The 15,913-nt window shown below is 34.5% G+C and overlaps 1 long non-coding RNA gene across 1 annotated transcript; it reads left to right on the forward strand.

Annotated features, from left to right (window-relative positions):
• Positions 1-1,751: 1,751 nt before the first annotated feature.
• Positions 1,752-14,623, forward strand: LOC140689770 (uncharacterized). Its single transcript, XR_012064861.1, has 3 exons — positions 1,752-2,074; positions 2,691-2,985; positions 14,543-14,623. It is a non-coding gene; the product is annotated as an uncharacterized lncRNA (long non-coding RNA).
• Positions 14,624-15,913: the final 1,290 nt, after the last annotated feature.

Genomic DNA, 15,913 nt, shown 5'->3' on the forward strand with positions numbered 1-15,913 from the left:
AGATAAACAATGAATATTATTTAGAACAAGTATGCCAAGTATTGCATGAGACACACATATACTAAAAAAAAAAAATACTGCTTATCTGAAATTCAAATTTGACTATGCATTCTGTATTTTTCTTTGCTAGATCTGGCAATTCAAATGAGGTAGAATCCCTAGTATAGGACAATCAAATATTAGGATTAAAAACAGATAAACAAGAAAACAGGGGCAATGCAGGTTAACAAAGACAAGTTGATGATATTGGACTCATTTAAATATAGAACTCATACTGAAGAACATGCTATAAGTGGATATGTAACAAAAAATGAAGCCTGGGATATATAAAAATATAAAGCTGAGAAACAAGAGAGTGAACAAATAAGGTAACCATGATCCAAAAGGATAAGATATTAAGAATGGGTAACTCTGGGTGATGAGTAATTGCTATTTTTGTCTAGGTACTGTACTATATATTTTTAAAAATTAAAGAAATTCTATCCTCCCCCCAAACATATATATATATATATATATATATATAATGTCCAGTATCATTTAGAACTAAAAAGGTAGAAGAAATTGGAAGAAGGCTTATAAAATATTAGAAATTATTTTATTTCCCCCTGAGAAATGAATCTGCCTGCATGTAAGGGAAGAGACAATGATGTACACATTGGGCACACAGGGAAAAACAAGGCAAGAAGAAGGACTAAAAAAGACCCAGGAATAAGAGAGATTAAAAAAATCTTCTGTCTAAAGTTAATTTGAGACATTTTATACAAAGTCAGCCTTACGTTGCAAGATTATTTCATGGACCAATCCTCATTTACTACTTTGTGTGAGGATTGGTTTAATTTCCATCTAATTGTCTTCTGCTCATGGTATTTGCTGATTACAGAAAAGCAAGGAGAGTTACAATTCTCGCATCCCAGTTTCCCACTTCCCCTAACAACTGGTGATGGTCTACTCAGAGTGAGAGATGACAGACTTGTGCCTGAGGACTGACAGTGATGAATGATGATCTGGTGGGTCTAGACACCCTTCTATCTACTGTCAGGCTATTTTTATTAACTACCTTTCCCAAAGCTTCAACTAAACGCAAGTATTTCATTCTGAAGTACTGGTTATGTTAACCAAGCTATAATTAATCTAAAAGGGCTAACTAGATTATTAAATTAAACCTAAAGAGATAAACTGGGGATTTTTTTTTTTTTGGATAGAGAAACTTCATAGGGGTGTTCTGTCACTGCTGCTACAACTATAAAACCTCAAAACAGTAATAATAAAAAAGATAGTAATGATAATGATGATTAATAATAATGATGAAATTATAACTGTTTACATGTTTGTCTACTTCCTTTAACAGTGGTATAATTCCTAAGCCTATGTTTTCTTTTTAAGATTACCTAATTTGCATGTATAAACAAATATAATAATCATAATTATAATAATTATTGTTTTGACTATAAACCTTAGGAACTTCCGCCCTATCCCACGCGAATAATGACTCTCAGCACGTTAGACATTCATTTACTCATTTGGGCCTCCTGTGTCACCTCGAAACAGGTTTCCCCACCCTCCCTCCCTTAAACGCACTTGGTCAATCTGGTGACACCATGTCAAAATGATTCCGCCACAACTGCATTAACAAGAAGACCTCTCACCTGGCATCTCAAAGCAAGAACCTAAGCATGAACAGCGCCAAGGAACACCTGCTGGACCAGGCACTTCTGAGACTCCACAGAGACTTGCCATTCTGAAGTCTGGCTTGGGACACCTAGCAAGCAAACCCGAATTCTCGCGGAGACCTTCTCCGACCCAATGGTCAGAGTCACACTGCCACTGTGATTTGTCCCAAGGGACAGCTAAGAGAGAAATGGGGCTCTCTCCCACCAAAGCTGCAAGGGCAGGGCAAATGAGGCCGCATTTGGGGAGGAAACTACACATGCGCCTACCGGGAGTCGTCTTCCAGAAGTCCAGGGCACCGCGTCCAAGCGCCAGGATACAGGCACAGGCTGCTGGGGGGCCAGGTCTAAGTCTGGCAAGTTCAAGGGCTGCAGGAAACCGAACTCATGATTCCATTTTCTTCGAGGTGAGTGGTTCCTCCTGGCAGCTCTGAGACGTCTAGAATTTGTCCCAGGAGACAGTCGCTGACTACTCCTCCAGCTTTTCTGCTCAAGAGCAGCCTCAGGCCGTTGCTGTCTCTTTCTGCCCCAGCTTTCTGCCAGCACCCTGCTTTTTGCATGGCCGCTTCAGCAGGAAAAGTTCTGTTTTTAACACCTTGAGGGGGACGCTCAAGGGTGAGGCCGAGGCCTGGGTGGTGGAGCGTGCGGCTTCCCCGGAAGGCAAACAGGAACCTGAAGATGGAGCCAGCAGGATGTTCTATGTGGCTTGGGTATGTCGGGGAATGGGTGCAGGGGTGCAGGTCCCGCGCAGGGCGAGGAGAGGATGAGACCAGATGCGCTGAGCATAAGGCCCGAGAACGGCGCAAACTGTCTCAGGCGCTGCTGCCAGCCGCTTTCCCCAGAGGCAGCAGGATTTCCCGCGTCTCGCGAGACCACGGGGATGACAGGGAGCCCCGAGATCACAGACACTTCGGTGCCCCAGTGCCTGAGGGCCTTTGTCTCACACTCCTCTTTAGGGAGTCTGGCTTATGCCACCTACTAAGCAAGCCCCATTTCTCCTTGATGCCCCCACTCCCCCCGCAGTGCTGTGACTGTTGGAGGCGGCGGCAGGCTCTCGTCAGACAGCTGTGGAGCGGCGCAACCCCCTGGGGCCAGAGCGGGAAGTGAGCTGCGCGTGCAAGTGCTGTAAATCAGGGCTTCTAGGGGACTGAAGGCCCAAGGCAGCGACTTCGGAGTCTGGTGTGGAGCCCCGGGGTCCCCGTCCCAGGCCGGCGTCCAAACCTCAGCAACACTTACCGCAGTTCCATTATCCTCAGGGCACTTGATCCTCTCGGGAGCTGCAAGGTGTCTAGAATTCGTCCCAGGAGACCATCCACAGGTGAATAAAAAGAAGGAATACTCAAATTGTTTCCGATGATAGTTATGCCACTCCTACCAACAGAGCAGGGGAGAGAGATAGTTATATACTGTGGAAATCCTCCCCTTTTCGTAATCTACACAACATAACCTAATATTTTAAATGTTATTTTTAAATAGCCGTTATTTGTAGGCTGTGGAGCATTTGTTGATTATTATTTATTTTTATCTAGATATTTGTTATACAAATGAGGTAAAAACGATTTTTCTCTTTAATAATGTCATTAGAGGGCAAATACTGTATTTTGTGATACATGTTTCCTGTGATTGATATAGAATATTCTAGCACGTAAGCCTGTAGTCAAAATAAAACAGTATACTGGGAAGTACAAGTCGGTATTTCACTCTTAGGTTCTTAAGTTTGCCACCAACTAGCTCTTGGACACTGAATGAGTTTGGTTAATGTTTAATAGTTGTATTTTCTGAACAAGTTTCAGTTTTGGGTAGAGAGATACCCACATTTTATTGACCACATTGGGGTCATCCTTCCACTCACTGGTCAGAGGAGAATTGAGCCCCTTGATTTAAATTCTTAACAAGGCTCTACCCAATAAAGACATGTTATTTCCTCAAAGCTAAACAGAAGGAAAAACAGATCCTGGACAAACAATAAAATGATTTTCACTCAGGATAGTTGGTTGTTAGTGGCTAAATAGTATTAGTGTCTTAACATTTTAAAATTGGTTTATTCTCTTCACTAGTACTTTATTGGCTCCTGTTTGTTCTCCATTTAGAAGTTGCTATAGACTTCTCCAAGGTCAAATCTTTTTCTCAGACAACAATAGTCAAGATCAATTTTCAAAATGTGACACAGTGTATAGCATTTCTGCTGTACATTTTTGCTTCTGTTAAAAGAAAAACTGAGACATTAAAATTTTCAAGAATTTGAGCAAATGTCGATTTGAATTAAGCAGCGCCAAACCAAAAGTGTTCAGAAATGTTTTGCTGACAAGACTCAGGGGAAAAGCTTTTATAGAACACATGGGTTAGCAGACCAAGAAAATAATTTGATTGGTTGTAGCTTAAGTTGTCTTATTTGGGAAAGTGTAATTTACTGTTTGTGATTGGTCATTCATAAATTTCATTTTCTCAGGTACAGATGTGTTTATAGGAATTGACTCTAGCTTAAATTTTGGATTGCTTACATGGGCTACTGATGCATTAGAGCCATCTCAGTCTAATGACCTCCTTGTTTAATTACGTTAACACTTAATGTCATTAACCAACTGAAGAAATGATGAGTTGGCAAGAGAATAGGTAGAAGGATCTTTATATAACTATGTCCAGGAATACATTAGAACTATGTGATACATTGGAAAAAGTAAGAGATGTTAGGTTACTCTGGGTTCAGCAGGTGTCCATGCTACCTGAATTTTGATATATCGTAAAGAAAGAAGTCTCATTTAAGTCTCTGAGTGAAGTCATTCTCTTATGTTTTTTACTTTACCTACATGATGATGAATATTACATTTATATCTAGGACAGAGCTCTCCTTTTGAGCTCTGAGTCTGTTCCACTGCTTACTTGACATCTCTGCCTAGACATCTTTCTTCCCCAACTTTCTCTTCTTCCAGTGCTCTAAATCTTAGTTACTAAGCTACAAACTTTGGAGTCATCTATGAGTCTTTTCCTCACCAAACATAAGTTAATTGGCTCTCCCTTCTAAATCACTTTGTTCTCTGTCCCCATTTTGATCCATGTAACTACACTGTCCATTAATTAAATATAGTATGTTGCATGCTAATTGAGTAATTCACAGAAGTGGAGAAGATATACACAAAAAATTAATTTTGATTATGTAATAAGTGCTATTATAGTGATATTGTAGGTAAATTGGCTTACCTACTCCTAGATGGTATGCAGCAGGGGGAAAGGGACACTACAGAAAGGCAGAAAGGCCTGGATTTGAATTCTGATTAGTTGTATGACTTTGGGGAGATTATACAATCCTTCTTTTTTAATATATGTTTTTATTGAAGTTTAGTCAGTTTACAATGTTGTGTCAATTTATGGTGTATAGCACAGTGCTTCAGTCATATAGGAATGTACAAATATTCATTTCATATTCTTTTTCACTATAGGTTACTACAAGGTATTGAATATAGTTCCCTGTCCTGTATAGTATAAACTTGTTTATCTATTTTATGTATATTAGTTACTATGTACAAATCTCAAACTCCCAATTTATCCCTTCTTACCCCTTTCCCCTTCAGTAATCATAAGTTTGTTTTCTATGTCTATGAGTCTGTTTCTGTTTTGTAAAGAAGTTCATTTGTCTTTTTTTTTTTTTTTTTGAGTTCACGTATAAGTGATATCATATGGTATTTTTCTTTCTCTTTCTGGCTTACTTCACTTAGAATGACATTCTTCAGGTCTATCCATTGTTGCTGCAAATGGCATTATTTTATTCTTTTTATGGATGAGTAGTATTCCATTGTATAAGTATACCACAGCTTCTTTATCCAGTCATCTGTTGGTGGACATTTAGGTTGTTTCCATGTCTTGGCTATTGTAGACAGTGCTGCTATGAATATTGGGGGTGCATGTATATTTTTAAATTAGAGTTTCCTCTGGATATATGCTAAGGAGTGAGATTGCTGGATCATCTAGTAAGTCTATTTTTAGTGGTTTGAGGAATCTCCATACTGCTTCCCATAACGGCTGCACCAAACTACATTCCCACCAACAGTGTAGGAGGGTTGCCTTTTCTCTACACCCTCTCCAGCATTTATCATTTGTGAACTTTTGAATGATGGCCATTCTGACTGATGTGAGGTGATACCTCATGTAGTTTTGATTTGCATTTCTCTGATAATTAGTGATCTTGAGCATTTTTTCATATGCCTATTGGCCATTTGTATGTCTTCATTGGAGAATTGCTTTCTTAGGTCTTCTGCCCATTTTTGGATTGTTGTCTGTTTTTTTCTTATTAAGTTATACAATCCCTCTTAACCTCCTTTTCCTCATCTATTAAAATGGAGATAAAGATATTTATCTTATAAGATTCATGCAAGCATTATATGAGGTTATATATATGCATATCACATATATGCATATTATATAGATGAATTTTACATGAGCTAATGGATATATATACACTATATATATATGTTACACATTTGACTTGCATTTATTAAGCAAGTACTATTTGTCAGGTACTGTTAAAGGTTTTATGGTGCCAGTACTTAAGGAATATATAATCTAGGGGAAAATACAGAAAAATAAACAATAAAATCTAATGTTTAGAGATGGCTTACTATGTGATCAGTGCTATTTTAAGCATCCGATGGATAATAATTCATTTAATTTATAGGATAATCCTTTGAGGTAGGTGCTATTACTATACTGAAATTACAAATAAAGACACTGAATTGAAGATATGATGACTAATTTGCCCAAGGTCATGCACCTCAAAAGTAGTGGAGCCTGAGTTTGAACTCAGGGACTGGTAGATTTGAGGGTTTGGATTATGCTTTCCAAAGGAAGTGACTGTTATATCTAGTTATGATAACTAATAGATCTCTTGTGCCTCTTCTCTTTATCCTATATCCTCTTATCTAGTTTCTTTTCTCTACACTTAAAATCGCATTATTAGCATAATAAAGTGAGGAAAGTCATTGTAAAAACAAAATATTAATCTCTCTTTCTCCTCCATGATTGTTACACAAGATACAAAGAGCCTAGGTCTCTAAATGACTATTAGAGGTAGAGCTGACCTGTACTGAATAGTGACATGAATGAGGCCTGTATGTGCGCACACACTTGCACGTATGGTTAACAGTAGACAGCATTGTTTGTGATGAATAACGCAAAGAGAGAAAAGCATTTTCTTTTACGGCTGGATTACAGAATGTTCACTATTCATTCCAGGAATTTGAAAGTAAAGGAAATAAAAGGAAGGCAGTAATAGTGTCAAATTATTATTATGTTTTGAAAGGACAACATTTGAGTAGTGGGAGTTAGAGCTTTAGCAGAGAGGTGGATCTCAGTTATATAAAACATTAAATAAAATCCTTCTGAAGGCTGAGTATTGTAAGAAGGATTATTTGTCTTGCAAATTAATGAAATCACCCCCACTCTTTTTGAGGCACAAGTTTTAAAGGTAAAATTTCATGAAAACAGATACTGGTAAGAATAAAAAGTAATTGGGGGAGGGTATAGCTCAAGTGGTAGCGTGCATGCTTACCATGCAGGAGGTTCTGGGTTCAATCCCTAGTATCTCCTCTAAAAATAAATAAAAGTAAATAAAACTAATTACCCCCCCCAAAAAAAAACTAAAAAGAAGAATAAAAAGTAATCAATTTGTGGGAGTTTATATCTGAAAGATGCTATTTTCTTGATGAAGCTGTATCTAAATTAATCTTCAAAGAGTGAAAGGAAGTGCTGGGAATTTTACAGTTTATCTTATAATTTAGTAAATTACACATTCAACTAACTTATTGGACTTAGAAATCTCATAAACAGATGAAAAATTTTATAACTTTATAAAATACATTTTGTGAACAAAACCTAATCTACAGTATTGGGTTAAATTTCTGCAGTGCATTACCTGGATCCATCAATTCATTGAACACATTTGTTAGTACAATTATCTTTTTTGGGGGGCATGCATGCAGAGAATCATCCTCATTCTCTTTTTATAAAAAAATTATTGAAATAGTTGATTTATAATGTTACTTTCAGGTGTACAGAAAAGTGATTTCAGATTCTTTTCCATTATGTGTTATTACAAAAAATTGAATATAGTTCCCTATGCTATACAGTAGGTCTTAGTTTATCTATTTTATATATAGTAAAGTGTGTCTGTTAATCCTCAGCCCCTAATTTATCCCTTCTCGCCCTTTCCTCTTTGGTAAGCATAGTTTGTTTTCTATGTCCATGAGTCTGTTTTGGGTTTGTAAATAGAATTTGTATTACTTTTTTTTAGATTCCACTTTTAAATGATATGATATGATATTTATATTTATCATCCTCATTCTCTTAATAGAATGCCTCCACCAAATGTCAGAAATTGGGCTGAGAGTAGAAAGAATGTGATTTTAATTTTTTGACTTCTTCCAGATGATGAATGAAATTTCACAGCTATATCCACCTTACCTTTATAGGTTGCCATCCTTAAAGAAACTTGTTGTCTCCTGAAAAGGACTAGTGAGACAATAGAAATTGCTCAGAACAACTGCTTCTTATTTTTCCCTAAGAGGAAAGTGACTAGACTCTGTGCCTGTCTTTTACAGCTGGTATAGCGTGTAGTTTAGCAGTTTATATTTGATTTATCTGTACATGGCTCAGAGAACTTAGCATTTAAAAAAAGATGTAACACTAAGTTAGCAAGATCACTTATAAAAGTAGTTCTAAAGAAAGAGTCTGAATTCCATTTGGATTTCCATCTGAGCTTTTAAAATGCTGATGCACTGGCAGGCGCTTACATGAACACTTGATATAGTTCTTTGACACCATCTTGGACTAAAATAGACCTCTCTTTGGGTTTTGCATACTCCATGGGAAACCACAAAAGGTAAGGAACTGCCAGACGCAAAGATCAGCAAGGCTATAAAAGGACAAACAACCCAAGGTACCAAATGTTTCTTCTCTGGTTGGAAATTTTGCACAGAGCAGGAAACATGAAAATCAGAGCAAGAGCTGCACAGAAAAAAAATTTGCAGACTTTTAAAATAAAAAGATGTGAATTTTGTGAGCATATATTCTCTCATCTTTACTGCCTTCCTCAGATGCCCGTTTCTTGATGATGCTCTATTATCACGCAGTCCTTAAGCACATGGTATTGGCATTCAGGCATTTTTGAAGAAAATAGTCTTTCCTAAGGTGGTTGGAAAACTATATTGAAAGAAAATTTTTTAAAAAATGTGCACATAGAATGAAAACATTTCGGCTGTTAACATTTCTGTCAGGTATTTGTATCAATTTGCTTTGTTCAAAGCAGTAGTTCCTCTGCATATCTATTCATACACACTTTTAAAATATATTTTTAAAGTTTTTGATGTGAAATAAATTTAAGCTTACCCCAAATTGCATTTTTTTATAATAGAGGCTGAGTATATTAGAACACTGTGATGAAGTTTTGAAATGATTGTTTTTTATATATTTGTTTATTGAAGTATAATCAGTTTATAATGTTCTATCAATTTCTGGTGTACAATACAATACTTCAGTCATATAGAAACATACATATATTTGTTTTCATATTCTTTTTCACCATAAGTTACTACAAAATATTGAATATGGTTCCCTGTGCTATACAATATAAACTTGTTTGTCTATTTTATATGTATTAGTTAGTATCTGCAAATCTCAAAATGATTATTTTAATTAGAGAAAAATGAAGTAGTCTTTTAAAAGATTACTGTATCATGTGGAAATAAGAAATGAGAAGTTTTTAGCTCATACTCTTAATTAGCAGAAGCAGATAGTTTCATATATCTTTTGTTTAATTTTAGTGCAGTTGGCCTCTACTCCCAACTTCAGGAGATCAGTCCTGATTTGTTGAATTAAGGTTATCCCTAAATTCTTAACTAGTGATTGAATACACACTCAGGGTACAGTGGTGGGTAAATGATTCACATTTTATCCAATGAAATGTAAAGAGAAGTCTGCTGAAGTGGGTGGTCTCTGGAAAGGCTTTGATTTCTTGATAATGAGGGCAGATATGACTTTCTTCTTAATCCCCTCTTCCAGCCTTAAGCTTTAATGCTTAAAGCTCCAATACCGTATTTTGGTCAAGAGGCAACAAGCATGAGGATAAAAAGTCAACAGGTTAAGGACAATGACCTGAACATAGAAAGTGCCTATGGCCTTGACAGTATTCTTGAGCAGCTAGCCATATAAGAAACTGCTTATTTTGGAACTACTTAGATATGAAAAATAAACATTTTTGATTAAGTCAGTATTAGTTTAGCTTCCTGTTTTCTGAAGCTGAGAATGTCCTGACTAATACAAGTAGCTTCTGTTAATTCCACTGTATTTTAATTTTATTTAATTTTTAAATTAACATGCAGTAAAATCAACTTTTGGGGGGGTACAGCTATATGAGTTTTAATAGCTTATAAATTTGTATAAATACTACCATAATCAGGATACAGAATAGCTCCATGACTCCCCAAACTTTCCTCCTGCTCTCCCTTTGTAGTAATACCCTGATCCTGCCCCTTATCTCTGGCATCCAATAATTTGTTCTCTGTCAGTATAGATGTCTTTTTGAGATTATCATAAAATACCCTAAAAAATTTAAATCATTTTGATATGTAATAATCACCATAGATCTCTTTACTTAGTTAAGATATCTTTAATTTTTCATCAGTGTTTTTTAGTTTTGAGCATTCAGATGTTTTATTAGATTCATACTTAATAATTTTGTATTTTTAGAGATATTATAAATGCTATTATTTTTAAATTTTGGTTTATAATTGTTCTAATTTCCAATTGATGATATATAGAAATATTATTGATGTGTGTTTTCCTTGTATCATGTGATGTTACTTAACTCACTAATTAGTTCTAGGAGTTTTAAAAATAGATCTCTTATGATTTTTTATATAGACAATCTTGTTATCAATGCATAGGAAGAGTTTTGTTTCTTTCTTTCCAATCTGTATATCTTTTATCTTTAATTTTTGTTTCTTTAATTTCTATTTCTTGTCTTATTGCACTGGTTAGGACTTCAGTAAGATGTTGAATAGGAGTTGTGAGAGTAGACATCCTTGTCTTTTTCCCAATGTTAGGGGAAAATAATTCAGTTTTTCAGCTTTAAGTAAGGTATTTGCTGTAGTTTTTTTTTTTTTTGGTAAGTAAATACTTTTAAAAATGATTGAGGAAACTACTTTCTATTCTGAGTTAGCTGAGAGTTTTTATCATGAATAGATTTTGAATTTTGTCAAATCCTTTTTCTGCATGAAATGATATGATTTTTTTCTATATTATTAATTTAGTGGATTATACTGATTGATTTTCAAATGTTGAACTGGCCCTTGCATTCTAAAGATAATTCTCCACTTGGTTTACTATTCTTTTTATATATTCTAAATTTAATTTGTGGATATTTCACTGATTTTTTGCTGCTTTATGTATGAGGAATATTGGTAGGTAGTTGTCTCTTCTTATCCTATCTTTGCCCAGTTTCAGTGTCAGATTAATGCTGGGCTTTTAAAATGAGTTGGGAAGTGTTCTCTACTCCTCTATTTTCAAGAAGATGTTTTATAGGATTGGTATTATTTCTTCCTTAAATGTTTGGTAGAAATCACCAGTTAAACAATCCAGACCTATAGATTTCTTTTTAAGAATATTTTTAAACTATTGATTAAATTTCTTTAGTAGTTACAAAACTAATCAGATTATTTATTTCACTTTAGATGAGTTTTAGTAGTTTATCGTTTTCAAGAATTGGTTCATTTCATCTAAGTTGTTGAATTCGTGTGCATAGAGTTGTTTATAGTATTCCCTAATTGCCATTTTAATGTCTACGTGCTCTGTAGTGATATCCTTTCTCTTATTCTTCATATTGGGTATTTCTATTTTTTTCTCTGTTCATTTTGCTAGAACTTTATCAATTAGATTGGAAGGGTAATTTAAGTTTTTAATTATAAGAACAATATAAGTTCACAGAAGAAAATCTGTCAAATACAAGAAATGTTTTTAAACATTAAAATCATCTCTAGCTCTACTCCATGACATTTTGATGCATTTCTTTCCAACTGGAAATACCTCATAGGCGATTGCAGCAGGGAAGGAACAGGAACTGGGTCAAAAATTTCAGAGGACTGGATGAGGCTCAGGATCTGGAGGCCCTGCTTCCTGGTCAGCCAGCTGAGACTTCTGAAGGCTGGAGCCCACAGTAGCTCTCTGCTCTGTCCATTGCTTCATCCTATTACTTTTAATCCAAATATGACATTATATTTGGAGTGAGTTGCTTACAGATAGCATAGAATTGTATCAATTTATTTCAAATCCTTATTGACAAATCAGTGTCCTTTATATATAGTGTGTTTAGATCATTTATATATAATGTAATTATTGATATTTGGAATTAGAGTTTTCATTTTTAGTGTTTGTTTTTTGATAGTTTCCTTCATTTTTAGTTTCTCTGTCTCCCCTTGCTAATCTTTTTTTGGGGAGGTATTTAAACTTTTTTTTTAAAATCTTTTATGTGTTGTGTTTTACTATATTGATTTAAATAGATTGTTTTTTATTGATTGCTCTCGGTTTTAAAAATACATCCTTAAGTTTTTACAATTTATTAGTGATCAGTATTTTACCACCTCAAGTGTGAAGTAGAAATCTTATCAATATATATTGCTGTTGTCTTACATGTTATATATTAATGCATTGAAAGATGTATATACTGCTTTTCTTTTATACTTAATATTCAAAATTTCCTTCTGGTATCATTACGCTCTGCTTGAAGTGCTTCCTTTAGTAATTATTTTAAAGAAGCTCTGCTAGCTCTGAATTTTCTAAGTTTTTCTTCATTTGTAAATGTCTCTATTTCACCTTCCTGTCTGTAAGATATTTTTGTTGACTGTAGATGTCTCGACTGGTAGTTTTCTTCTATCAGCATTTAAATGTCATCCTGCTTCCTTCTGGCTTTTGTTGTTTCTGATAAGAAATCCTCAATTTTTCTGAATCATTGTTCTATCAGAAGTAATGTAGCATTTTCCTGTGGCTACTTTCAAGGTTTTTTTTTTAATCTTTGGTTTTCAACAATTTGATTCTATTTATTGAATATGGCTTTCTTTGTGTTAACACTGCTTTTTTATAGCTTCTTGAATGTATTGAAGTTTCACTAAATTTATGATATTTTCATCTATTATTTCTTTAAATATATTTTCTACACCACTTTTTTCTCTCCCTTTTTTAAGATACAAATTTTAGATCTTTTGGTGTTCCCCAATAGGTTTCTGAGTCTCTGTTCAAGTTTTTTAAAATGTTTTCTCTCTGTTAAACAGAAATTATGCATTCTTCTTATTTCTTTTTAAGTTTACTTACTATTTGCTCTGTTAGCTCCATCTTACTCTCAAGCCAATCAAATAAATAGTATTTTAAAATTTTGGTTATTGTTGCAGTTTGAAAGTTTCAATTTGATTCTTCTTTATAACTTCTGTTTCTTTGTAGTGTCTTTCTAACTTTCCAATCATTTCAAGAGTTTCTGTCCTCATTTTTTGCAACATTAAAAAAAATAGCTACGTTAAAGTCTTTGTCAAATAAGCACTGCATCTCTGTCAACTTGATATGAGTATATGTTGTTTGTCTTTTTCCATGCAAGTTAATATTTTCCTGGTTCTTCATATCCAAGTAATTTGGGGTTGTATCCTGGACATTTTGCTTATTATAGTATGAGACACTGAGTCTGTTAAAATTCTATAGGGAATGTTAACTTTTCTATTTTAACAGGAAAAAAACCCAATGCCACAGTTCCAAATGATCTTCTTTTGATTGTGGTTACAATGTCAGTTTTGTTTTCAAAGCCTTTTTACTGATCTTTGTGTCTGCCTCGTATATGCTACTCATTGGCCAGTCAGATCTATACAATGATCTATATCTTACTTCAGTTGTCAAAGTCTTTGGTATACTATTTATGGTCAAAATCATATATGCATAGCTCTAAGGAGTTCAGTAGTTCATAAGCTCATTTATAAGGTTCATTTACCAATATTCTCTCTCATTACAATCTCATTGGAACTTTTGGATTCCCTGGGAATCCTCTGGCTTGAAATATGGGATTTTATTTACCCTGTTCTTTTCCCTGCTTCCTTTGAACATGATCATGTCTGGAGCCAAACAGTGGAAGAATAGAGAGACATAAAAAGCAGTCAGGATACTTTACACATTTTTAAAAACATTTTTACAGGCAAAAATTATTTTTAACATTCTAAAGGAATTACGTTGTGTGAAAAAGATTTTTTCCTCTGAATTGGGTCCTTTTTTTGGCCACTACATTCTAAGTTTTTAAATACAATTGTTAAAGGTTACACTCCATTTACAGTTACTACAAAATATTGACTATATTTCCTGTGTTGTACTATACATCCTTCCTCACATTTTGGGCCCATTGTTCTACTTATCAGAGAGGGTATTTCCTCTCCTGCATAGTTTTAAGCCCTCATAGGTCATCATGGGCTGGGGCAAGAGACAACAATGAAAGTGAGAGCTTTCAATTTCTCTCTCTGAGCATTATGAGACTCCTTTTCTAATCCTCTCACCAAACTTGAAGGCTTCTCCTCAGCTTCCTGTTTTTGCTGATGCCCACTTACAGATTTGGGGCTTTGTTGAAACCAGATTAGAGAATACTAAGGTCCTCAGATAGCTGCTTCATGTATTATGTCTAAGATTTGTAGATGCATTCAGTCAGAGAGGCAAGATGGAGGTGCTTACAGCATCTTACCTGGAATTAGAAAATTATCTCATTATATTTATGATAATTATTAATTTATTTTTAGAACCTATTGTTCTGTGGTTAATACTCTAAGTCCAGTCACCCAAAACTAACAATTAAATCTGTCATCCAATAGGAAATCACTCTGTAGATGCATATCCCATCAGGCCAACCAGGAATCTTAAATTCACATTCAAAGAGAAGACAACGTTTGTGGTAAGTCTAATTTATAGAAATTAATCATTATTCTGTCTTCCCATTCCTGCTTCTTTAATTGTGTTGCTATGTGTATCATTATATTTTCATAATAGCTGTGATGACTGGTATTTACCATGTAAGTACTTTTCTTGCTTTATGTAATTTGATCTTATTAACAGCATAATACTGAGTGCCATTATTTGAGATAGAACAATTAGATCTTAATAAATTTAAATAATACCTCCAATATCACACAGCTGGAAAAAATGTGCTACCAGGATTCAAATACAAATTGTTTGATGCCAGCATTTATTCTCTTAGTCTTTCTGTACTATTTACCTCACATATAACTCATGCTATTCCATGAGAAGAATCAAGCTACAAATTACTAAAATTGAGATGTGATATGTTTTCTGCTAAATTTATATTTCTAGCTAATTAAATCTACTCAGCTAGTAGGGAATTTTCGTATTATTATAGTAACTTTAAAATGTTGGATTGCTTCCTTATAGAAAATGTTACAAAAATGTCACTTACACTCTGCATATAGGCTATGTCAGTGAGTTCTTGCTATACAACAAGCTCTTGCTTTCTTGTTCATACTTTCTCTAACTTATTTCTTTAAAGTCATTATATTAAATTACATTTGTGACACTTTCAGGCATTATGTCCTGTGCTGCCCATCACGTCAGTGAGAAAAGCAATAAAGATAAAAGCCATAAAGATAACTAATACAATCTAGTGCATTATAATACAATTTGACATGCCATCTAATAATGATGTTGAAGATTCTGACCAGCCAAAGGTTACAGTCATTGAAGTTTGTTCAGTCACTGATCTATTAAGCATAATGTAACTGGATGGTATTATTTTTGTCAAAATCTACCTTCTTCAAGAAACCATTCGCTAGAAGAATGGAAAATTTGCTCTTCCATATATGCAACATCTCTCTGTCTCTTTCTCTTCACACACACACTCACACATATGTAGAATTACTGTGATTAATAACACAGATATGCAGTCAGTACATGGGTTGAAATACATTCTAGCCATCTACTAGCTGGGGAACCTTGGGTAAGATATTTATCTCAGTGAACATTAGTACTCTCATCTACAAAATGACTATGATGATAATATTACATTTCTCATTGTTTTTGAGCATTAAATAGTACATTACATATAAAACATTTGACCATAAGTCTGGATATTGTTTAATCTTTCTAAATTTTGTTATCTATTTATATGCATTTTGCTCTGAAATTTTTGTGTTACATTAGTGGGTATTTTTACTGTCATTGGAGCATTATAT

This window comes from Vicugna pacos, chromosome 3, assembly GCF_048564905.1.
Source record: "Vicugna pacos chromosome 3, VicPac4, whole genome shotgun sequence".
Lineage (NCBI taxonomy): Eukaryota > Metazoa > Chordata > Mammalia > Artiodactyla > Camelidae > Vicugna > Vicugna pacos.